Source organism: Hyla sarda, chromosome 13, assembly GCF_029499605.1.
Source record: "Hyla sarda isolate aHylSar1 chromosome 13, aHylSar1.hap1, whole genome shotgun sequence".
Taxonomy (NCBI): Eukaryota; Metazoa; Chordata; class Amphibia; order Anura; family Hylidae; genus Hyla; species Hyla sarda.
The window spans coordinates 11,730,731-11,756,929 of NC_079201.1; the positions used below are offsets into that span (position 1 = coordinate 11,730,731).

Consider the following 26,199-nt stretch of genomic DNA (forward strand, 5'->3'; position numbering starts at 1 on the left):
GAGTCCCCATCAAATTTGTCCGGCAGGGACAAGCGGAGGTTAGGAGCGGCCACTCGCTGCGGAGGAGGTGCAGGAGCTGGCGGAGGAGATGGTTGTTGCTGTAGCAGAGGCAGAAGTTGCGACTGAAGTTGCTGCACCATGGTGGACACTTCCGACAGCTGGTGGGTTAGATGGGCGATCTGTCGGGATTGCTGGGCGACCACCGTGGTGAGATCAGAGATATAAGGCAGGGGAACCTCAGCGGGATCCATGGCCGGATCTACTGTCACGATTCCGGCTGGCAGGAGGTGGATCCTCTGTGCCAGAGAGGGATTGGCGTGGACCGTGCTAGTGGACCGGTTCTAAGTCACTACTGGTGTTCACCAGAGCCCGCCGCAAAGCGGGATGGTCTAGCTGCGGCGGTAGTGACCAGGTCGTATCCACTAGCAACGGCTCAACCTCTCTGACTGCTGAAGATAGGCGCGGTACAAGGGAGTAGACAGAGGCAAGGTCGGACGTAGCAGAAGGTCGGGGCAGGCAGCAAGAATCGTAGTCAATAAGGCAATAGCAGGAGGTCAAGTACACAGTATGGACAAACACAGTAACGCTTTCACTAGGCTCTAAGGCAACAAGATCCGGCAGGGGAGTGCAGGGGCAGAGATCAGATATAGTCTGGGAGCAGGTGGAAGCCAATTAAGCTAATTGGGCCAGGCACCAATCATTGGTGCACTGGCCCTTTAAGTCTCAGAGAGCTGGCGCGCGCGCGCCCTAGAGAGCGGAGCCGCGCGCGCCAGCACATGACAGCAGGGGACCGGGACGGGTAAGTGACCTGGGATGCGATTCGCGAGCGGGCGCGTCCCGCTGTGCGAATCGCATCCCCAACGGCCAAGACAGTGCAGCGCTCCCGGTCAGCGGGACTGACCGGGGCGCTGCAGGGAGAAAGACGCCGTGAGCGCTCCGGGGAGGAGCGGGGACCCGGAGCGCTAGGCGTAACAGTTATCTTAGTTTTTCCCTATATATTTTTTGAGCAGTGTACTATATGGGGACGGTATGTCATGTGTGATCATTTAAAAACCAAACTACTGTAAAAGCTAAATATTATGTTCAGTGTGGAATTTGATTTATATTTGTTAGTCCAGATAAATGAAGTGATATAATATTAGCTTTTTAAAATCTATTTTGGAATACATTTCAAACAGGATACATAGAGACAGGATGACACCATCACAAAATTTAAAGCAGGGCCCCGTCAAATGTTGACATAATGGAAATGTAGTCTCTGCTGTCAGGAAAAGAACATCTCAGATATTGGTGGCATTTCAATGACCTTTGCGTTATGTGATTCTTTCTTTCTTCTTGTCACTGCCTAACTACAGCCTGGAGGTGTATATATACTGTATATCTGTATATATTTTTTACATAAATATAACATTACATATATATATAGTGTATATATTTCATCGTATGTATATATGTAAGCATGTGTGTTCCAGCAAAACTCCAGAATGGCTGGAGATATTTCAATTAAACTTGGTCCGTATGTTATTTATATGTGAAATAAAAATAATATAATAAAGTTTAGTGATGTCCTGATCTCTGCAGCCAAGAGTAAAACATCAGAGCCCCATGCAAGTCTATGAGACTTCCGGTACATCTCCTGATCACGTTACTCTTGGCTGCAGAGATTGCCCAGAATTTTTAAGCATCCTGCTGCCAAACCAACGTCATGGTAAAGTATGATTAAACCGTCCGGCAGGCAGGTAGAGAAAATAGTTAGTGCGAGGGTGGGGAGAGTGGACGGGGCAGGCATGGGAGAGAAGATTTATTTTGCGGGCTGAGAGAACATTAGTGCAGGGACAGGACATGTTAGCAGTGCTGCAGTGTGCAGAGTGGATAAACAGCCTATCACTACTGGGAAAGCTGGGTGGCAAACAGTATTGCTTTTTTGGGAGTTTTTCCAACACAAAGAGAAAAAAGTAATCCTAGCCTAAAATGGTATTCTGAGTTATAAGACTTATCCCTTATCCACAGGATAGTGGCTAAGTGTCAGATCGCGTTTGGTTCTGATTTTGTACTGCGCTGCCCTCCTGATATTTCACTCTCTGGCTTGTCCCTGCTGATTTTGTACATTACCTGCCAGTGTGCTTTTGACCTGGCCTGCTTGACTTTCCTCGATGCCCCATGTATTTTTTCAGTGTCGCCAAGTTCGGAGGCCGCCACTTGGACCAACCACCAGGGTGGTTGGTCCACGAAGGTAGAGACAGTGGTTTGGGCCAACAATAGTCTGCACTGTCCCCTACCTCGGACGAGATAATACTGTAACTATTTTATTTTTAGGCTTTTTATTTTTTATTTTTTTTTGCCAGATAAGTAGAACTTTTTAATGCAATCAATTTTGCTGTGGACTTGAAAATGCTTCAACAAATTTTTTTTCACTTGAATGGTTATTACTGATTATCGCAAATATTATATATAGCTCTATATATATATATATATATATATATATATATATATATATATATAAATAAAAATCTAATCCAGGCAAAGTCTATTGTTCTGTTGTTCTATATCTCCAGGTGAATCTAGCATTGTTTGAATAATTCTATGCAAAATAATATTTAATACTTGTTTTTTTTTCACGACTCTTATCTTCCTCTGAGAACGTGCCAAGCAAGGAGTCTCTATAGAAATAAATAAACAAAGAACATGTTCTCGGTAAGGAAATGCCAACAGGTCTTTGTAATGAAGGTTCCTGTTTCAAAAACACAATCAGTGATAATGACCGTGATATTATTACAAGGAGATTTATATGTTTTGGGGAAGCTTGCTGCAGCTGAATTCTCTGGAAGAAATGGGAGATTATTATGGTAACATACTGCCGTTTTTGATGAATATAAATAGGGTGCCACCATAATCGGGTGACTCAACTTTATAGGGCACAGAGTTATCTCCTCCATAAGCTAAAATTAGTTGCAGAAGAACAATGAGAACAGACAAGGGGACTTTTGGGCAGTTCTGCTTGGAGAAAAACAGGAAGGTAAACTTACCCCCCCCCCCCCAAATGTAGAAATTTTAAATTATATTTGTATGGTAGTCATCTTAGTCTGTGACCCATTTACTGGGCCTAAAAACAACTTAATTAAAGGGGCAATCCGACCCTTAAAGGGGTCCTCCGGTGGAGTTTTTTCTAATGAACTGGTGCCGGAAAGTTAATAAGATTTGTAAATTACTTCTATTAAAAAATCTTTACCCTTCCAGTACATTTTAGCAGCTGTATGCTACAAAGGAAATTCTGTTCTTTTTGAATATCTTTTTTGTCTTGTCCACAGTGCTCTCTGCTGACACCTGATGTCCCTATCAGGAACTGTCCAGAGCAGGAGAAAATCCCCATAGCAAACCTATGCTGCTCTGGACAGTTCCTGACACGGACAGAGGTGTCAGCAGAGAGCACTGTGGACAAGACAAAAAAGAAATTCAAGAATAACAGAATTTCCTCGGGAGCATACAGCTGCTAAAAAGTACTGGAAGGGTAAAGATTTTTTAATAAAAGTCATTTACAAATCTGTTTAACTTTCTGGCACCAGTTGACTTGTAAAGACCTAAAAAAATAAAATAATGTTTTCCACCCTTTAAAGGGGTATTCCAGGAATTCTTTTTATTTGACTGTGCTACAGAGGCTGTAAAGTTAGTGTAGTCCATAATATAGTGTTTGTACCTGTGTGTGATGGTTTTCTCGCAATTCTTCTGGGATTTTCGCCCCAAAATGTATTTATATATTGCCAAACTTTTTCTTAATTTTTAATGTCGAGGAAAAACGCAAACGGTAAAATTGGTGTCCACAATGCCAAAATGGGCTGTGTTATCTGGCCACAGATATCTTATCCCCTATCAAAAGGATAGGGGATAAGATGTCTGACCGCAGGTGGCCCGCCGCTGGGACCCCCCGCGATCTCTGAGCAGCATCTGCATTCTATGGGGGGGGGGGGGCTGCTTCGCCAGTCTCGGAAAGCTCTTTCTTTCTGGGAGTGCCGACGTGATGTCACGCAACGCCCCTTCCATTCATGTCTATGGGAGGGGGCGTGACAGCTGTCACGCCCCCTACCATAGACATGAATGGTGGGGGCGTGGCTTGACATCACAAGGGGGCGTGGCCTTACGTCCCATCTCCAGTCCCAGAAAGAAAGAGCTTTCCGAGACTGGAGACGCAGCCCTGCATAGAATGCGGGTGCTGCACGGAGATCACGGGGGGTCCCACCAGACATTTTATTCCCTGTCTTTTGGATAGGGGATAAAATGTCTTTGGTCAGATAACCCCTTTAATGGAATCATTTTGGGTTAATGTCTTTTGCTGATTAACTTTTATTAACTCTTTTAGGCAGTGGGAAATGTAAAAAATATAATTGTCATTTCTTTTTGTTTTCATTTTGTCTTTTTGCAGTTAAATTCATGTGTATTTTAAATTTAGGCTGTTCACCGAACAGTAAAAATCACAATATAAATGGATCAGCATGATTACAATGACACCAAATTTATATCATTTTTTATGGTTTACTACTTTGGCCTAAAAAAACATAAAAAAAAAAAAAAAAAAGCTTTTCATGATGTTATACTCGCTACCATAGTGCAACTTTTTTGAGGATTACACCCAAAAATGTGCATGTAAAATAAAACAGGCTGCTAAATTAATTTTACACTGTGTGAACATAGCCTTAGGGTAAATGGAAGGGCTTAAATGGGTACTCCGGTGGCAAAAAAATTTTAAATCAACTTGTGCCAGAAAGTTAAAGGGGTACTCCGGCGGAAAACTTTTCTTTTTAAATCAACTGGTGGCAGAAAGTTAGACAGATTTGTAAATTACTTCTATTAAAAAATCTTAATCCTTCCAGTACTTATTAGCTGCTGAATACTACAGAGTAAATGGTTTTCTTTTTGGAACACAGAGCTCTCTGCTGAATCACGAGCACAGTGCTCTCTGCTGACATCTCTGTCCATTTTAAGAACTGTCCAGAGTAGGAGAAAATCCTCATAGAAAACATATGCTGCTCTGGACAGTTCCTAAAATGGACAGAGGTGTCAGCAGAGAGCACTGTGTTCGTGATGTCAGCAGAGAGCACTGTGTTCCAAGAAGAAAATAATTTTCTTCTCTAGTATTCAGCAGCTAATAAGTATTGGAAGGATTAAGATATTTTTTAATAGAAGTAATTTACAAATCTGTTTAACTTTCTGGCACCAGTTGATTTAAAAAAAAAAAAAAAAAAAGTTTTCCACCGGAGTACCCCTTTAAACAGATTTATAAATTACTTCTATTGAAAAATCTTAATCCTTCCAGTACTTATCAGCTGCTATATAATACAGAGAGTGTTCATTTAGTTTTTAATTTCCTTTCTGTCTGACCACAGTGCTCTCTGCTGACTCCTCTGTCCATGTCAGGAACTGTCCAGAGCAGGAACAATTCCCCATAGAAAACCTCTCCTGCTCTGGATAGTCCCTGACATGGCCGGAAGAAGCACTTGATTTCGCACTAAATGTGGCCGGCTTTCATTTTTCTTCATCATGTTATCTGAAAGATCTGGCATAACCATCACATACCTACTTCAAATTATGGCCATCATGACACGGATAGTGGGTAGGGTTGTGGTTAGGGCATAGGCAGCCCAATTTAGAACTAGAGTTGCATATTCATGCATTTGTTATCAACGCTATTAGAGCTACATCTGCTATGAGGCAAGATGAGTATCTCGCCTCAGGCAGTATCGCACCTCAGGCAGCATATTACCTGTGGAGTCCCTGTGGACATAGGTGGGGAATACGCCGCTGATCTTTACAACAAAGAGGCAACTTTCAGCATATACTGCAGAGTTGAGTTTATGTTAAGTTGAACACTGGTGGGCTCCATGATGAGCCACCCACCCATTGACCACTCGGGAGACATCTCCCTATGTAAATAATAGGATCACGATACAGAAAAATGTAATAAACATACAGATCGCTGAAATATTTCCCCGCAGTACAGAATCTTGAGACCTGATGTTGTGTATTGAGCATTGCATAATCCACAGTCGTACTGTGTGAAAAATGTAAAATATGTGTAAGAAATACTAAGAGGTTCTCGAGATGCAGCTGCAAGTCATTGATCAGTTGAACCATGAAGAGCCCTCGTTGGGTATTTATCTTGATAAGCGCATGAAAAGGATAAGATTCCTAGTGACTTACCTCAAACAATATGGATAACTGAGACTGTATATGGGTAGCGGAAGAAAATCAGGGGAGATTATTTATAGTGGGTGTCAATTGTGTAAGAAACAACAGCTTGTATGAATTGGCTTCAGATGGAGAAACAAGCTGTATGAGTAAATACACATGTGGTTCAAGGAACGCTGTTACTGCGGGACAGAGGTAAGCAACCTGGTGAACATCTGCTATGTCACTACAAGTCCCACCATCTCTACTTTCTCTACTAATCCCCACTTTTTTTTTACAAGTTATGATCCCCCTAGACATCTTATATTCTATCGAAAGGATATGTTTGATCACGTGGGTCCCGCCACTGGGGACCCCCCCCCCGTGATCTCGGCTGCGGCGCCCCAGACATCCGGTGCACGGAGCGTACTTCGCTCTGTGCTGGATGACTGGCAATGCGGAGGCTCGTGATGTCACGGCCATGCCCCCTCAATGCAAGTCTAGACTTGCATTGAGGGGGCGCGGCCGAGATGTCACATGGCTACGGTGCTGCACCCAACACTCTAAACGAACGCCGGGTGCAGCAGGGAGATCACAGGGGTCCCCAGCGGTGGGACCCCCACGATCAGACATCTTATTCCCTATCCTTTGGATAGGGGAAAAGATGTTTAAGGGCGGAGTTCTCCTCAATCCCCGCGATTGCTCATTTGTTGGTGATTGCTGGGACTTTTATAAGGGGCAATAATCGGCCCGTTCAGCCAATATCGCTCCGTGTAAAGGGCCTTTAACGTTTGGTATTTGGCTTATTGGTATTTGACAAAGTTCTGTTCCTGTATAATTCACATTTTTTATGCCCCCCCCAAAAGGTTTGTGTGCAGAAAAGCTGCAGCATATAACAGTTTACTGTATACCTCTATGTAATAGTAATATATATAGTCACCATATAATAACTTAATTTCCAGTCCTGGCTACCTTGCATGCCACACCTGCATCCTGACGGAATTTTTAGGTCTTGGGGTAATTGGTGTACAGCAGAAGATACTGGACAGTATGATTTACGGCCACTGCATGGAATTTGCCGCTCCGCAGGGACTCCACAGGTAATATGCTGCCTGAGGTGAGATACTGCCTGAGGCGAGATACTCATCTTGCCTCATAGCAGATATAGCTCTAATAGCATTGATAACTATTTCATGAACATGCAACTTTTATGATCTCATTTGATGTCACGCCCCCTCCCATAGACTTGCATTGAGGGTGTGTGGCCATGATGTCATGAGCGGGGCGCGGCCGTGATGTCACGAGCCTCCAGCATTGCACCCAATGCTCTAAATGAACCCCGGGTGCAGCAGGGAGATTGCAGTGGTCCCCATCAGTGGGAACCCCGTGACCAGACATCTTATCCCCTATCTTTTGGTTAGGGGATAAGATATCTAGGGGTGGAGTACCCGTTTAAAGTTTGCGATAATACTCATTTTACATCCTTATATAGGTTGCAGCCCAGAGGGAAAGAAGGTTGTATAATGGCGGGGGGGGGGGGGGGGGGGGGGGGCTGTGGCATGACTGAGGCTTGAAGTCCTTACACTGGCCATGGCTTGGATCTTAGTGGTCACAATGGCTTGATGGCTTTCACAGGGATAACACATTATGTAGGCTGGCACACTGAAAGGCAGGTTGCAATAGAGACGGTGATACTTGTAGCCACGCCATACTCTATGTAAGTGATCTGGCTGGTGGGGTTTTGAGGTGCCTTGGATGGTCATGTGCAATAAGGGGGCAAGATACAGTGGTATCTTTAACAACTGTAACATGGTTTTCTTTAATAAGGCTCAGCAAAATTGGCCAAAAGAAAGATTTGCATCAAACAAATCAGACATGGCTTTGGGCTGGTGCTGGCTAACCCAAGGGGTAAGTGTCTCTTTATGATTCCATGAGCTGTTTTTTTCTTTACTCTAGGCCAGGTCACTAGTAGGCATTCTGATTGAAACTTATACTTGGTTCACAGTTGTTGTACAAAGTGTTTGATCCGGGCAGTGCACATAGTTGGAAACGCATACACTTGTCTCAGCAGTACTACCATTCCCAATGGTGGGGTGCAGATTTTGAAGGTTAGTTACTTGTGAAACACAGTACAAAAGGTCTGGATGGAAGCCTGCCTTGGTCCTAGTATATAGCTATGGGTGCCCTGCTCAACTTCTGCCCAAAGCCTCCAACTCTTTCATCCACTCAGATTAGTCCTAGATAAAACTGGTGCCCTGGAATGACTTCTTAACAGGACCTGATGTTGCCCAAACTTGTCTTGGACTACTCTTCACTCATAATCTCTTCCAGGTAGATAGTATGATATGGCACTTATCTCCCTTTCAAACACTACACTACTCCAAACTGAAACTTCCAAATTTTTAGGGATATGGGCAAAGGGGATAATTAGCTGAAATATGAAGCATAAGGAGCAGTCTGTGAAAGAGGAAAAGGGGTATATGGAGCAGTCTGTTAAAAAGGGGTCATAAGAAACAGTCTGTGAGAGAGAAGGGGGCATAAGGAGCAGTCTATGGTGAGGGTGCATAAGAAGCAGTCTGTTAGAGAGGGAGTATAAGAAGCTACCTCTGTATGGAAGGGGGCATAACAAGCAGTCGGTGAGATATGGGGCATGGGGAGTATCCTTTAATAGAGGGGGCATAAGGAGATCTCTAGGAGAGATAAGGAGTCCGTGAGAGAGGGATGGATAAGAAACAGTCTATGTAAAAGAGTTTGAGGAACAGTCTCTGTGAAAGGCATAAGGAACAGTCTGTGAGAGAGGGGACATAAAGAGCAGTATGTGAAAGAGAAGGTGTCTTAAAGGGGTACTCCGCTCCTAGACATCTTATCCCCTAGGGATAAGATATCTGATTGCGGGGGTCCTGAGGCTGCAGTACCCCAGACATCCGGTTGCCGGGCAGAGGCTCATGCAGTCACGGGCACGCCCCTCAATGCAAGTCTATGGGAGGTGGCGTGACAGCAGTCACGTCCCCTCCCATAGACTTGCATTCAGGGGGCGTGGCCGTGACCTCACAAGCCTCCGGCGCTGCACCCGACACTCTAAACGAACGCCAGTTGCTGCAGGGTGATCACGGGGGTCCCCAGCGGCAAGACCCCCGTGATCAGACATCTTATCCCCTGTACTTTTGGATAGGGGATAAGATGTCTAGGAGCGGAGTACCCTTTTAAGGAGCAATCTGTTCAAAGAGGAATAGAAGAAAAGAAAAGGAAATATTCACCAATTGCCTTAGAACAGAAGAGTATTACCGAAATACTTTTGGGTGGCTAAGGTGGCAGTCCCCAAAAGGCCTACCATAAGTACCTTTCAAGTTTCTTACCAATCCAAATATAGTTTATGTATTTTCTATTTTTACACCCAGTAGATATTTTGTGTTTACTCAGCTGGAAACATAAACATTTTGCACTATTCATATTTGGGTTATATGCTGTATTGATGGCCCCACTGAGACCTATCCTGGAGTTCTGGTCAAAATCACCGGATGCGTGTTGTCAGCAGATGACCACACAAATCTACTACCAGACATTGAAGTATTTTTTTTATATTGAAGCATATGTCTATGGGAACACATCGTGCCATACATAACTTATAATTGCTGACTTCAGATTCATATATTTATAGCCAATCTTTACCGGATATCCATAAGACAACACGCTATAAAGGACCCTGAATCCTAGTGAGTTCACAGACTCCATAATGGTTTAGTCCATTAAAATAGAAATCTGTGTTGTGGCAGGGAATGCGCATGCTTTAAGAGATATTCCAGTTTGGGCAACAAAATATCCTTTTTTTAAATAATAAAAAATGCTCCATATTTCCAATATACAGGGTGTCCCTAAGGTGAGGCAAAATGCTAATTTTAAATAAATTTTTCAACAAATTTTGTAATGCAAAGTTCCCTGCGCTTTGCAAGATTCACATGGATCCGAATGCAGTAACTCCACCTGATCGTGGGGGGTCCCGCTGCTGGGAACCCCCGCAATCTGAACCCCCGCAATCTCTCCTGCAGCACCCTGTGTCATCTGCTGCATGGAGCCATGTGACTAGCGATGCAGGGGCCGGAGTATCGTGACTTGACATCACAGTCTCCCCCCCTCCCTGTGATGTCATGCCCGCCCCCTCAATGCAAGTCTATGGGAGGGGGCGTGGCGGCCGCCACGCCCCCTCCCATAGACTTGCATTGAGGGGACGAGGCATGATGTCATGAGGGGGGCGGGGGTTCCCAGAAGCGAACCCACGCAATTAGACATCCTATCTACTTATACTTTGGATAGGGGAGGAGTACCCCTTTAAGTGGTTAATATCTGTGAATTTTTTTGAGTAATATTTTTCCTTTAGCACATCCCAGAAAAAGAAGTCAAGAGGACCAGGGTCTGGTGAGCGAGGAGACCATTCCACATGACCATGTCTTCCAATCCAGTTAAAGAGATTTTTATTGGCCCAAAAATGTGACGTAATGGGCAGGGGTCCCATCCTATTGGAACCCCTTAGCGAGTCCTTCCCCTACCCTTTCAATTTGGGTCATTAACTGGTCTCTCAACATGGTGCCTTATGTCCCACCAATTACATGATCATCAAAGAAAAATGGTCTTAATACATGGGCGTTCCCAAAATGGCACCCCACCGAAACCTTTTGCACTTCTTGCCGTTAGTTATAGTCAGTGCTATTTCCTATGTGTCCTGTACTTTTTGTATAATGGACAGCATGGTGGCTCAGTGGTTAGATTATGGACACTGTAACATGTGGATAAAGAAAACCATAATGATGAGAAATGACGTTTCATGGGTAACGCTGGACAGTTGGATGGTTTTCGAATTTTAGGTATGGTTTTGGCATAGAAGAATGGAATAAAAAGACAGTTGCCATAGGCCACCGTCTCACTTTAATAGGGCACTCCAGTCATAAACAGCTTTTGAATATCCACAAAATAAAATGGCAGGTATGTGTGGGTTCCACCTCAGGGACCTTCACCTATGGTGACCTCTGCCACATTGCAGTTCGATAGAGAAATTGCCAGTACAACCCACTGTGGAAGTGACCAAAGGACCTGAAGAAACAGTGCCCATTTTTTTTTGCCCTTTATGAGGATTACAGCAATGGATAATGAGTGAAGAGGGCCTCTGTGGGTCACCAAGGGGCCACCTCCCGCCAAGATAAGAGTACCACAGCAATGAGCTATGGCTGCACCAAGTACCGAGAGGTCACTCAGCAGTGAACACATGATGGTAGTCCTTGCACTCGTAGTCAGGAAACAGACCCAATCTCACATCACCTTTGGCCTTTCCACCTTGGCTTAAGCTAGAGTGAAACTGTCTCTTCTAAAGTAACACTTGAATCTAGATATGGCTTTCACAATGGTTCTTTTGCTGACTGACCCATATGGGTTATGGACAGTCCTCCTTCTGGGATAACAGTGGTCAAACTGGCTCCTATCATGATGAGCCACTTCCTCTAGTTCCAGGCTTAACCCTAAGACAAATGGTCACAAAACACTGGGCATAAGACTCCACTGAACTCTAGTATTTCTCGAAGATACCTAGTGGCTGCTGCTTTGCACCATTCGCTCTCTTCCACCCCAAGTTTCCAACATATAGCCAGCCCTTCCACCGTTTCACTAAGATGATCTCTCCAATGTTTTTTTCTTCCCTCTCTGCCTGCTCCTATCCCAGAACTTAACTTGCAATCTCTTTTAGACATCACCTTCTTTACTTTAGTTTTGAACACTCTTCAGGACTGCCCTGTCTTTCTCCAACGACCAGTCTTGGGGGGGGGGGGGGGGGGGGGGGGGGGGTCGCAACTCTCTACTTCTGCAATTTATATTTTGTGACCCCCTAAGAAAGGGTTAGAAACTAACAGAAATGCGTTGTAAATGCTTTTATTGTCTATATTGCTTTCATGAATAAAAAGTCCACATTTGGGAGAAGCGTTGAAATTGGATTTATATTGTCTTGTCCGCTACTGCTTTTATCATTGCTGACCCCTTTAAGGAACTCAGAAGTTCCAAGGCTGCTGACTACTGAGATTTATTAAAGGGGTACTCCGCCCCTAGATATCTTATCCCCTATCCAAAGGATCTCAGCTGCGGCACCCCAGACAACCAGTGCACAGTGCGAACTTTTGTATAATGGATAATGGGTGTATAACGGATGACTGGCGATGCGGGGCGGAGGCTCGTGACGTCACGGCCACGCCCTGCTCGTGACGTCATGGCCACGCCCTGCTCGTGATGTCACGGCCATGCCCCCTCAATGCAAGTCTATGGGAGGGGGCGTGACGGCAGTCCCATAGACTTGCATTGAGGGGGCATGGCCATGGCGTCACGAGCCTCCAGCATTGCACCCATGCTCTAAACGAACGCCGGGTAAAGCAGGGAAATCATGGGGTCCCAAGCGGCAGGACCCCAGCAATTAGACATCTTATCCCCTATCCTTTGGATAGGGGATAAGATGTCTAGGTGCAGAGTACCCATTTAAGGCTGATCTGGATGTTGTGCTTTGAGTGCAGCGCCATCCAGTAATTAACATCTTTTCCTTTGGTTGTCCGGAAATGCTGAGAGTTGTAGTTTTGCAATAGCTGGAGGCACCCTGGTTGGGAAACACTTCAATACTCAAAGTAAAGGACATGCTGGCAAATATGCAAGCTTGCACAACAGAATCGAATAACAAAGCAAATAAACTTTCTAAAGTACACAGGTACAGAGACACTTGAAACCACTTTAAAAAAACAATAAAACAACTGAGCGGAGGAAACTTCTATCAAATCCCACAACACTGCCCCCTATGGGAACTCAATAATTCAGGCATAGGATCCCCCAATGTGAAAAAATAACATTGTATAACCTAGGTCCACAAAAAAAGAAAACAAGGAAAAAAATCCCACTATGCCTAAAACATAATTTATACAAATCACTCTTCAAAAACCTGTACAAAAATTTACAATAGTAAGCATAGAATATATTGCTCCCAAGGATAAATAAATAAATAATTAAATACATATATAACCCCAATATAGCAAAAAAATAAAGTAGAGAAAATAGTACTAGTAAGAATATATAAATACATACCGTTCATAAATTCCAATATTGCAAAAACAGCACAGTATATACAAATGACACTTTAAAAACCTGCACGAAAATATACAATATTAAGCTTAGGATATATAGTTAGTAAGGATGAATAAATACATAATTAAGTAAATAAATAAATCCCACTACAAAATATACAAATGACTCCTCAAAAGCCTAAAAACAAATACAGAAAATAAAATATATATAAATGACTTTAAAAAACTGCACGGAAATATACAATAGTAAGTATAGAGTATATTGCTAGTAAGAATATGTACATAAATAAATAAAGTAAGTAAATAAATCCCAATACAAAATATACAAATGACTCCTCAAAAACCTAAAAACAAATATGAAAATAAAATATATATAAATGACTTAAAAAAAAACTGCACAGAAATATACAATAGTAAGTATAGAGTATATTGCTAGTAAGGATATATGAATAAATAAATAAATAAGTAAGTAAATAAATAAATAAATCCCAATACAAAATATACAAATGACTCCTCAAAAACCTAAAAACAAATATAGAAAATAAGATATATATATATATATATATATATATATATAGATATATAGATATATATGTGTGACTTTAAAAACTGCACGGAAATATACAATAGTAAGTATAGAGTATATTGCTAGTAAGGATATGTACATAATTAAATAAAATAAATAAATAAGTAAATAAATCCCAATACAAAATATACAAATGACTCCTCAAAAACCTAAAAACAAATATAGAAAATAAAATAAGATATATCTAAATGACTTAAAAAAAACTGCACAGAAATATACAATAGTAAGTATAGAGTATATTGCTAGTAAGGATATATGAATAAATAAATAAGTAAGTAAATAAATAAATCCCAATACAAACTATAAAATTTACTCCTCAAAAACCTAAAAACAAATATAGAAAATAAAATATATATAAATGACTTAAAAAAAACTGCACGGAAATATACAATAGTAAGTATAGAGTATATTGCTAGTAAGGATATATGAATAAATAAATAAATAAATAAATAAGTAAGTAAATAAATAAATAAATCCCAATACAAAATATACAAATGACTCCTCAAAAACCTAAAAACAAATATAGAAAATAAGATATATATATATATATATATATATATATATAGATATATAGATATATATGTGTGACTTTAAAAACTGCACGGAAATATACAATAGTAAGTATAGAGTATATTGCTAGTAAGGATATGTACATAATTAAATAAAATAAATAAATAAGTAAATAAATCCCAATACAAAATATACAAATGACTCCTCAAAAACCTAAAAACAAATATAGAAAATAAAATAAGATATATCTAAATGACTTAAAAAAAAATGCACAGAAATATACAATAGTAAGTATAGAGTATATTGCTAGTAAGGATATATGAATAAATAAATAAGTAAGTAAATAAATAAATCCCAATACAAACTATAAAATTTACTCCTCAAAAACCTAAAAACAAATATAGAAAATAAAATATATATAAATGACTTAAAAAAAAACTGCACGGAAATATACAATAGTAAGTATAGAGTATACTTCTAGTAAGGATATATAAATAAATAACTAAGCAAGTAAATAAAATAAATCCCAATATAAAATATACAAATGACTCCTCAAAAACCTAAAAACAAATATAGAAATATAGAAAATAAGTATAGAATATAGAGCTGCGGCTAATCAGAAAATAGAATAGTAATGCAGATACAAGTCCCAGAAAGCTGAGAAATACCAATCCAAATGAAAATGCAAGAAAAAATAATCATGGCCTGCTTATCCTGTATAATACATTGGATCTGTATACACAAAAACAGTAGGATATTTTTTAATTAGGACTATTTGCTTCTTTTTTGCTGTCTCGGAGCAATAAAAAGAAAAAAAAGTTTTAAAGCAATATAAAGTAAATAAGTGAATGCGCACCAGTGTAAAACATTGGGCCAAAGCCGAGCGGCGGCGGCTGCATTCCATATGTATCGGGTTTGAATTAGCTTACAAGACAACAGCAAATAAAACAGTCTCTAACACCCCCCCCCCCCCCCCAACGCTGTCATCACTTAGGCTTTTGGCTCCAAAATGGCATTTTACTGAATTCCAAGTATTTCCATCCCTTCCCTTTTATCATTGTTTTTATTATGTTTTTATTTTGCCGTCTTCCCTCCATATAACAATAACTCGTATAATATTTTCCTCCTGGTCATTAGACCCCACTTTGTTGAGTTTCACACATTTATATGGATCCGGTTTCCTCCGTTTCCTGCGCGGGTTCAGGCATTGGTCCTGCTGCTTGTTTGATATTCGGTCATTATGTGGAAAGGAGCGAACAAAGCCATTGTGTCAGACGTGGCTGAAGTGTGTGCGAAATTCTTCAGAATCCAGGAAGTCAGCGAAGCGACACAACATTCACTGCTGTAACAAGTTTACACGGTAAAGATATAGATTTTATTAACCCATTGCATTACAGGTTAAAGGGGTTACTCTGACCCTAGACATCTTATCCCCTATCCAAAGGATAGGGGATAAAATGTCTGATCGCGGGGGACCCCAGCAATCTCCCTGCTGCACCTGGCGTTCCCTTAGGGCGTCAGGTGCAGCGCAGGAGGCTCGTGACGTCACGGCCATGCCCCCTCAATGCAAGTCTATGGGAGGGGGCGTGACGCCGTCACGCCCCCTCCCATAGACTTGCATTGAGGGGGCATGGCCGTAACGTCACGAGCGGGGCGTGACCATGATGTCTCAAGCCCTCTACCCCGCATCGCCAGTCATCCAGCAGTCGCTCCGTGCACCTGGGGTGTCTGGGGTGCCGCAGCAGAGATTGCGGGGGTCCCCACCGGCAGACATCTTATCCCTTATGCTTTGGAGTACCCCTTTAAAACATATGCGCACTACTGCAATTTAAATGTGTATGTGACTAGCTGAGTACCACTCACTATCTGGTCTTCCCACTTGTAGAAGAGGAAAAGAAACACAGTCCTTTCATTTTGGGAAAAGCTGGGGTAGTACTGTGGGCCCAGAATTGTGTACTTTCCCAATCTCCAGAAAAGAATATCTGTTTGGTAAAGCAGTCATATTGAAGCTCTTCAGGAGACTGGGAAAGCTGGGGGAGTACTTTGAGCCCTGCACTGTGTACTGCCTGCCACTCTGCTTTCCCAGTCTACTGATGAGAATATCTGTCTGGTAAAGCAACCCCAGCACTGATAGGCAGCTTATCCCTCCTGCACTCCTCACTGCAGCAGCGCTGCCATTCCCTCTCCCTGTCCCCACTCTTCTCTCAGCCCCCAATAAATCTTCTCTCGCCTGACCGCCCTATCCCCTTTCCCTGCCCTCGCACTAACTATTCTCTGCACCTGCCTGCCTGGCAGTTAAATCATACTCTACCATCACATTGGTCCAGTTGCAGGATGTTTAAAACATCCAGGCAATCTCTGCAGCCCAAGAGTAACACGATCAGGAAATGTACTATTGACTTGCATGGGGATTTTGGTACATCTCCTGATCGTGTTACTCTCGGACTGTGGAGATTGTAAGTATTGGGACATCCCTAAACTCTACTAACTATTCTCTGCACCTGCCTGGCAGTTAAATCATACTTTACTATGACATTGGTCCAGTGGCTGGATGTTTAAAACTCCCTGTCAATCTCTGAAGCCCAGGGGTAACACAATCAGGACATGTATTGGAAGTCTGGTAGTACATATTCTGATTTTGTTACTCTCGGGCTCTGAAGATTGATGGTATTAAAAGTATTTAATTGACCATAAAAAGTCATGTCTACTGTTCGACTGTTGGATTTTGTCTGTGCATTTTTCTGTGTAAAGCCATTAGGTTTAAAGGGGTACTCCGCCCCTAGACATCTTATCCCCTATCTAAAGGATAGGGGATAAGATATCTGATCGCTGGGGACCCCCACAATCTCGGTCACGGCACCCAAGACATCCGTTGCATGGAGCGAACTTCGCTCCGTGCCGGATGACTGGCGATTGGGGGGCGGAGGCTCGTGACTTCACGGCCACACTCCCTCATGATGTCACGGCCACTCCCCCTCAATGCAAGTCTATGGAAGGGGGCCCTCATGCCCCCTCCCATAGACTTGCATTGAGGTGGTGTGGCCGTGACGTCACATGCAGGGCATGGCCGTGACATCACGAGCCTCTGAAACTGCACCCGGCGCTCTAAAACAAAAGCTGGGTGCAGCAGGGAGATCGCGGGGGTCCCCAGCAGTGGGACACCCGCGATTAGACATCTTATCTTACCTTTGGATAGGGGATAAGATGTCTAGGGCAGAGTACCCCTTTAAGTCAGTTTTATATCTAGTAGTTCGGTGAACAGAAGACGTTGCTGCGTGCACATCTATGTACTTGCTCCGGTGTGGTTTTGCATTCTTGTACACTGGCCATTTCTTGTTGGTTAGCCATTTTGGCATTTGTTTCTTTCTTTCAAGGCATCTTTTCCAAGCTCTTCTGAGGGCATTTTGTTTTCTCATTAGTTGGAGTCCACGTGCCCTTTCTCCTTCACTTTCTTCAGATCGTCTTGCCGCACATTTTTTTACTATTTATTCATGGGATTGGTTTTTCGTTGAAGGTGTTGTTGGGTGTTCTCACTTCAAGAGACTACTTAACAAAATGTCAGCTCTCGAAGAGACATAATACGCGCGTGCGCATGTGATGTGTAAAGGCAGCAGCAACAATGTTGCTTCTAGAAGAGAGATGTTGTACGCATGCATACAAAAGTGACTCGCAAACTGGTTAAAATGACAAACATGGTTGTTGGTGCCGGAAGGGCCGGACTGGGTATTTTAAGATGATCTACTGAACTGATCTACTGGGATTTTCACGCACAACTATCTCTAGAGTTTACAGAAAATGGTGCGAAAAAGAGAAAATATCCAGTGAGCGGCCGTTGTGTGCAGGAAAATACCTTGTTGATGTCAGAGGAGAATGGGCAGACTGGTTCGAGAAAAAAGAAATGCAACAGCAACTCAAATACCCACTGGCTACAACCAAGGTCTGCAGAATACCATCTTTGAACATTCACCACGTCCATCCTTGGAGCAGATGGGCTACAGCAGCAGAAGACCAAACCGGGGGCCACTCGTGTCAGCTAAGAACATGAAACTGTGGCTACAATTCACACAGGAACCAAAACTGGACAATGGAAGAATGTTGTCTGGTCTGATGAGTCTCCATTCCAGCCGTGACATTCAGATGACACGGTCAGAATTTGGTGTAAACACCATAAAGACTGGATCCATCCTGCCTTGTATCAGCGGTTTGGGTGACAAATTTGCAGCCACTGTGTGAGATGCTATCATGTCTGTATTAACCAAAACATTTCCAGCACCTTGTAGAAAGTATGCCATGGAAAATGGCAGCAAAAGCCCACCCACTGATAAAGTGGCCACAAGTCTATATTTATACGTTTTAGCAATTGTGTCATGCCATAACACGACTATTACTGTACAAGTATGTCACATGTTGCTTATGGGGATATAGGAGATAAATTATGTCTCCTGTATTATCTAGGATACAGTGACAAAGACCCGATGCCTGCTCTGGCTCACACCACCACAGAGGTCAGTTTAACTCGTGTAGTCTTCTAATCTCTACTGATCCATAATCCTCTCTAAAAACCCATGACAGAGGCTGTAAGTGGGGACTCTGCGTGTCAACAGAGCTCGTGAACACTCGGCTACCAGCGTATCACAACGTGGATGGTGCTTCTATTTGGTGGCTCCATCTCCAGGTCGCTATGCCTCGCTGGTGATGCTCCTGGCAGAATGTGTACCACGGCCTTGGTGATCAGCACCCTCGCTGTGCTGCTGCGACGACATTTCTTCAACAAGGTGCAGCCGTAGGTATTTTAGGAGATTGGCACCAAACTTCCGATACTGGCAACGAGCTACCACCTGACGCTCAAACTACCCACACATACCCTATTAAGTAGCCATCGTCTCACCCGATTGTTCTTTCTTTACTAGTAGAGCGTACAGATAGTCATAGTCATAGCTTGTTTAGTCATAGTCCCGGTTACCTGACCTTAAGTTCTTCTCTTAAGTTTTGAATTGCAATGTTTTTAATATCTTTCAGACTTTCAGAAGTAACTGATGATATCCCAGCCAGAGGGTTGCCCGTGGCATCAGCATCACCGGTGGAGTGAACTAAACTATCAAGTAGGTGCTAAGAATACAACAGAACCTTGGCAGTGGTAATGCAGTGTGGTTTATTGCTAAATGAATGGAGATTTAGAGAGTATTAATACTAAAACTGTAGTGTATAGTGAAATGAATGGAGATTTAGAGAGTATTAATACTAATTCTGTAGTGTATTGAGAAATGAATGAAGATTTAGAGAGTATTAATACTAATACTGTAGTGTATTGTAAAATGAATGAAGATTTAGAGAGTATTAATATTAATAGTGTAGTGTATTGTGAAATGAATATTTAGAGAGTATTAATACTAATACTGTAGTGTATAGTGAAATGAATAAAGATTTAGAGAGTATTAATACTAATACTGTAGTGTATAGTGAAATGAATGAATATTTAGAGTATTAATACTAATAGTGTTGTGTATTGTGAAATGAATAAATATTTAGAGAGCAGTAATACTAATAGTGTAGTGTATAGGGAAATGAATGAATATTTAGAGAGTATTAATACTAATACTGTAGTGTATTGTGAAATGAATGAATATTTAGAGAGTATTAATACTAATAGTGTAGTGTATTGTGAAATGAATGAAGATTTAGAGAGTATTAATACTAATACTGTAGTGTATTGTGAAATGAATGAATATTTAGAGAGTATTAATACTAATAGTGTAGTGTATTGTGAAATGAATGAAGATTTAGAGAGTATTAATACTAATAGTGTAGTGTATAGTGAAATGCATGAAGATTTAGAGAGTATTAATACTAATAGTGTAGTGTATTGTGAAATGAATGAAGATTTAGAGAGTATTAATACTAATAGTGTAGTGTATAGTGAAATGCATGAAGATTTAGAGAGTATTAATACTAATAGTGTAGTGTATTGTGAAATGAATGAAGATTTAGAGAGTATTAATACTTATACTGTAGTGTATTGTGAAATGAATGAATATTTAGAGAGCATTAATACTAATACTGTAGTGTATTGTGAAATGAATGAAGATTTAGAGAGTATTAATACTAATAGTGTAGTGTATTGTGAAATGAATGAAGGTTTAGAGAGTATTAATACTAATAGTGTAGTGTATAGGGAAATGAATGAAGATTTAGAGAGTATTAATACTAATACTGTAGTGTATTGTGAAATGAATGAAGATTTAGAGAGTATTAATACTAATACTGTAGTGTATTGTGAAATGAATGAAGATTTAGAGAGTTTTAATACTAATAGTATAGTGTATAGGAAAATGAATGAAGATTTAGAGAGTATTAATACTAATAGTGTAGTGTATTATGAAATGAATGAATATTTAGAGAGTATTCATACTAATAATGTAGTGTCCAACAACAAAGAAGACATGGGAGACGGCACTCACCCTCCAGCAGGATGCTTTATTCTCAGTTAGTAGGCATCATAAGTACAGGCAGGTACGAGAGCATGAACGAGGACGGGGGCGGCCGCCCCCGTCCTCGTTCATGCTCTCGTACCTGCCTGTACTTGTGATTCCTACTAACAGAGAATAAAGCATCTTGCTGGAGGGTGAGTGCCGTTTCCCCCACGTCTTCTTTGTTGTTGGATTATCCTACCTTATGTGACAGAGCACTGCCGCACTTGCATATCCCCGATCGTTCAGGACTGTGTCCGATACCACGCCCATTCACACTTACTTGCATATGTGCCGGAGTTACTTACACAGTCAACATAATACTGTAATGTATTGTGAAATGAATGAAGATTAAGAGAGTATTAATACCAATACTGGAATGTATTGTGAAATGCATAAAGATTTACAATGATAGTGTCAATACTAAAATATTTTATATTGCTAGAGATATCCAGCAAAGACTATATGCATGTAGTTGTAGTTTTGCCTATACGCTGCACATAGTATTTGGGAGACAAACTCGCGCACATTCCTCCCACCAGGGGTGTGCTGGGACTGGTTCTAGTGATGTCGCTAAACATGAATCAAAGGCCTGACAATTTCTAGTCATTGTGTATTTCAGAACCTTGTGAAGCAGAAGAGGGAGGTCTGTGGGCTTATTTAGTTGCTAGGCCCCCTCTGCATTTCCTATCCTCAGTCCCCCTGTCACCTACTACGGGAAGGAAAGAGTTTCTAGTGCAGTTTTATTGCCCTTGGGCTTACAATCTACAACGGGAGGGGGTAAGGGAAGTAGCCGTTCTTCCCAGGGTTATTGTAGGCTGTAGGCTTTCTTGAAGAGATGCGTCTTGAGGGTGCTTTCGAAGGTCTTGATGGTGGGTGGGTTGGGGTGGGAGTGTATGAGGGAAGCACAGGAGAAGTCTTGGAGATGGTTGTGTGAGGAATGGATGAGGGGAGAAAACAGGCGGGGGTCTTGATGGAGGATGGGTTGGGGGAGCGGGTTCCAGTGCATGGGGAAACCACAGTAGAAGTGTTTCAGATGGTCGAGTGAGGAGTGGATGAGGGGAGAGCACAGGCGGAGGTCTTCATGGTGGGTGGGTTAGGGTAGCATGTTCCAGTGTATGGGGAAAGCTTGGAAGAAGTTTTGGAGACGGTTGAGTGAGGTGCGGACGAGGGGAGAGCAAAAGTGAAGGTATTGATGGTGGGTTGGGGTAGGTGGGTTCCAGTTTATGAAGGAAGCACAGGAGATGTCTTGGAGATGGTGGGTGGGTTGGGGGAGCACATTCCAGTGTATGGGGGAAGCTTGATCGAAGTTCTGGATATGGTTGTGTGAGCTGCGGACGAGGGGAGAGTACAGGCGGAGGTCTTGATGGTGGGAGGGTTAGGGTAGTGGGTTCCAGTGTATGGGGGAAGCACAGGAGAAGTCTTTGAGATGGTTGTATGAGGAGTGGATGAGGGGAGAGCACAGGCGGAGGTCTTTATGGTGGGTGGGTTGGGATAGCCCGTTTCAGTGTATGGGAAAACAATGGAATGTGAAATGAATGAAGATTTAGAGAGTATTAATACTAATAGTGTAGTGTATAGTGAAATGAATGAAGATTTAGAGAGTATTAATACTAATACTGTAGTGTATATGTATGTATAGTGTATTAGTAGCCTGCTTCAGTGTATGGGAAAACAATGGTAGAAGTCTTTGAGATGGTTGTGTGAGGAGTGGATGAGGGGAGAGCACAGGCGGAGGTCTTTATGGTGGGTGGGTTGGGATAGCCCATTTCAGTGTATGGGAAAACAACGTTCGAAGTCTTTGAGATGGTTGAACGAGGAGTGGATGAGGGGAGAGCACAGGCAGGGGTCTTGATGGCGGGTGGGTTGGGGGAGCGTGTTCCAGTGTATGGGGAAACAATGGAATGTGAAATGAATGAAGATTTAGAGAGTATTAATACTAATAGTGTAGTGTATAGTGAAATGAATGAAGATTTAGAGAGAGTATTAATACTAATACTGTAGTGTATATGTATGTATAGTGTATTAGTAGCCTGCTTCAGTGTATGGGAAAACAATGGTAGAAGTCTTTGAGATGGTTGTGTGAGGAGTGGATGAGGGGAGAGCACAGGCAGAGGTCTTTATGGTGGGTGGGTTGGGGTAGCCCGTTTCAGTGTATGGGAAAAGAATGTTAGAAGTCTTTGAGATGGTTGTGTGAGGAGTGGATGAGGGGAGAGCACAGGCGGAGGTCTTTATGGTGGGTGGGTTGGGATAGCCCATTTCAGTGTATGGGAAAACAACGTTCGAAGTCTTTGAGATGGTTGAACGAGGAGTGGATGAGGGGAGAGCACAGGCAGGGGTCTTGATGGCGGGTGGGTTGGGGGAGCATGTTCCAGTGTATGGGGAAAGCACAGGAAATGTCTTGAAGATGGTTGTATGAGGTAAGGATGAGGGGGAGGTCTTGAGAGGATCGGAGATTACTTGAGGGGGCGGTATCAGGAAATCAGGTCAGAGATGTATAGGGGGGCAGGATGTGGAAGACCTTGTCATGGTGAACAGTTCATCAGTGGTGAGCAGTGGGGATGCAGAGTGGAGTACAGCTGTACACCCTCACCGTGCTTATGCCGGGAGTGTAAAATAACTTTTGGCTGGAGTTTCCCTTTAAAGCAGTGTTTTCCAATCAATATACTTCCAGCTGTTTGGCTGACCAGGTATTCTGGGAGTTGTAGCAGGCGGCACGTTGGTTTGTAAACACTGCTTTACAGGATGGTGGGTAATACTACTTTCTTTTTGTGACTCTCTAACCTGTTGACAAATCTGAAGAATTCCAGTAAATATATGATATTCTGATTATATATATATATATACACGAATTTCTAATATTGTGTCCAACCGTGCGGCGGAAAAACTCAGCGCAGTACTTGGCATTGACAAAAAGGCCTGTTTTAGAAGTTATAGAAACAAACGCTGAGCGTCATTCAGAGCAGATCGGTGACCGCCAAGCAATGTTCTTCATAGTGAAGACTGCACGTGTCACAGGAAATAAGCGGAGCTGTCATAAGGGATTAGACAGATTTTGAGCAAGTGCCCTGGATTGCTGATAATATTTCATTTTACTATTGGAATTTTTTTTTGTATTTTGCAGCAAAACAGACTTAGTAATAGTCCACCCAGGAGTCAATATCAGGTTATTAGAAAATAAAAGGGGTTCCCCGCCTCCCCTGTAATAAAAGGGACGTGTGGGGGGAGGAGATGGGGAAGAAGACTCTGCAGTCCAGTCACGCTGAGGCTGAGCTCCAGAGCGCATTGCATGTGGAGGCAAAGCATGCTGGGAGATGGGGAGCAGCGGGGAGCCGTGTGCTACAGCAGATTACAAATATACATCATCAATCTTCTCTGCAGAGAGGAGGACGATGTCCACAGATATACATCACAGCCCCGGCTCTCACATACGTTTGCTGTAAATGTCCATATAATTAGGAATTGAATCCTATATACCAGTGGTCTTCAACCTGCGCACCTCCAGATGTTGCAAAACTATAATTCCCAGCATGCCCGGACAGCCAACGGCTGTCCGGGCATGCTGGGAGTTGTAGTTTTGCAACATCTGGAGGTCTGCAGGTTGAAGACCACTGCTATATACAGTATATATTTATGTGTGCCTACATACTGAAGCCTATATATAGTGTATATTTATGTGCACTAATATACTGAAGCCTATATATAGTATATATTTATGTGTACTAATATACTGAAGCCTATATATAGTGTATATTTATGTGCACTAATATACTGAAGCCTATATATAGTATATATTTATGTGCACTAATATACTGAAGCCTATATATAGTGTATATTTATGTGCACTAATATACTGAAGCCTATATATAGTATATATTTATGTGCACTAATATACTGAATCCTATATATAGTGTATATTTATGTGCACTAATATACAGAAGCCTATATATAGTGTATATTTATGTGCACTAATATACTGAAACCTATATATAGTGTATATTTATGTGCACTAATATACAGAAGCCTATATATAGTGTATATTTATGTGCACTAATATACAGAAGCCTATATATAGTGTATATTTATGTGCACTAATATACTGAAGCCTATATATAGTATATATATATATGTGCACTAATATACTGAAGTCTATATATAGTATATATTTATGTGTACTAATATACTGAAGCCTATATATAGTGTATATTTACATGCACTAATATACTGAAGCCTATATATAGTGTATATTTATGTGCACTAATACACTGAAGCCTATATATAGTGTATATTTATGTGCACTAATATACTGAAGCCTATATATAGTGTATATTTATGTGCACTAATATACTGAAGCCTATATATAGTGTATATTTATGTGTACTAATATACTGAAGCCTATATATAGTGTATATTTATGTGCACTAATATACTGAAGCCTATATATAGTATATATTTATGTGCACTAATATACTGAAGATATATATAGTGTATATTTATGTGCACTAATATACTGAAGCCTATATATAGTGTATATTTATGTGTACTAATATACTGAAGCCTATATATAGTGTATATTTATGTGCACTAATATACTGAAGCCTATATATAGTATATATTTATGTGCACTAATATACTGAAGATATATATAGTGTATATTTATGTGCACTAATATACTGAAGTCTATATATAGTGTATATTTATGTGCACTAATATACTGAAGCCTATATATAGTGTATATTTACGTGCACTAATATACTGAAGCCTATATATAGTGTATATTTATGTGCACTAATATACTGAAGCCTATATATAGTGTATATTTATGTGCACTAATATACTGAAGCCTATATATAGTATATATATATTTATGTGCACTAATATACTGAAGTCTATATATAGTATATATTTATGTGCACTAATATACTGAAGCCTATATATAGTATATATTTATGTGCACTAATATACTGAAGCCTATGTATAGTATATATTTATGTGCACTAATATACTGAAGCCTATATATAGTATATATTTATGTGTACTTATATACTGAAGCCTATATATAGTGTATATTTATGTGCACTAATATACTGAAGCCTATAAATAGTATATATATATATATGTGCACTAATATACTGAAGCCTATATATAGTGTATATTTGTGTGCACTAATATACTGAAGCCTATATATAGTGTATATTTATGTGCACTAATATACTGAAGCCTATATATAGTGTATATTTATGTGCACTAATATACTGAAGCCTATATATAGTGTATATTTATGTGTACTAATATACTGAAGCCTATATATAGTATATATTTATGTGCACTAATATACTGAAGCCTATATATAGTGTATATTTATGTGCACTAATAT

The 26,199-nt window shown here is 41.3% G+C and overlaps 2 long non-coding RNA genes across 4 annotated transcripts in view; one reads left to right on the forward strand and one right to left on the reverse strand.

The window, feature by feature from the left end:
* Positions 1-26,199, forward strand: part of LOC130297412 (uncharacterized) — a 123,124-nt gene that overhangs the window by 88,731 nt on the left and 8,194 nt on the right. For 2 of the 3 annotated variants that reach the window (XR_008849517.1, XR_008849515.1), the window contains exon 4: positions 19,375-19,457. This is a non-coding gene — a long non-coding RNA (uncharacterized LOC130297412). Of the gene's footprint in view, positions 1-15,107; positions 15,716-19,374; positions 19,458-26,199 lie in introns of those variants that run through there. The other variant, XR_008849516.1, reaches the window with a different exon arrangement.
* Positions 13,254-26,199, reverse strand: part of LOC130297411 (uncharacterized) — a 66,045-nt gene continuing 53,099 nt past the window's right edge. The window contains exon 5 of the long non-coding RNA XR_008849514.1: positions 13,254-13,320. This is a non-coding gene — a long non-coding RNA (uncharacterized LOC130297411). The remainder of the gene's footprint in view (positions 13,321-26,199) is intronic.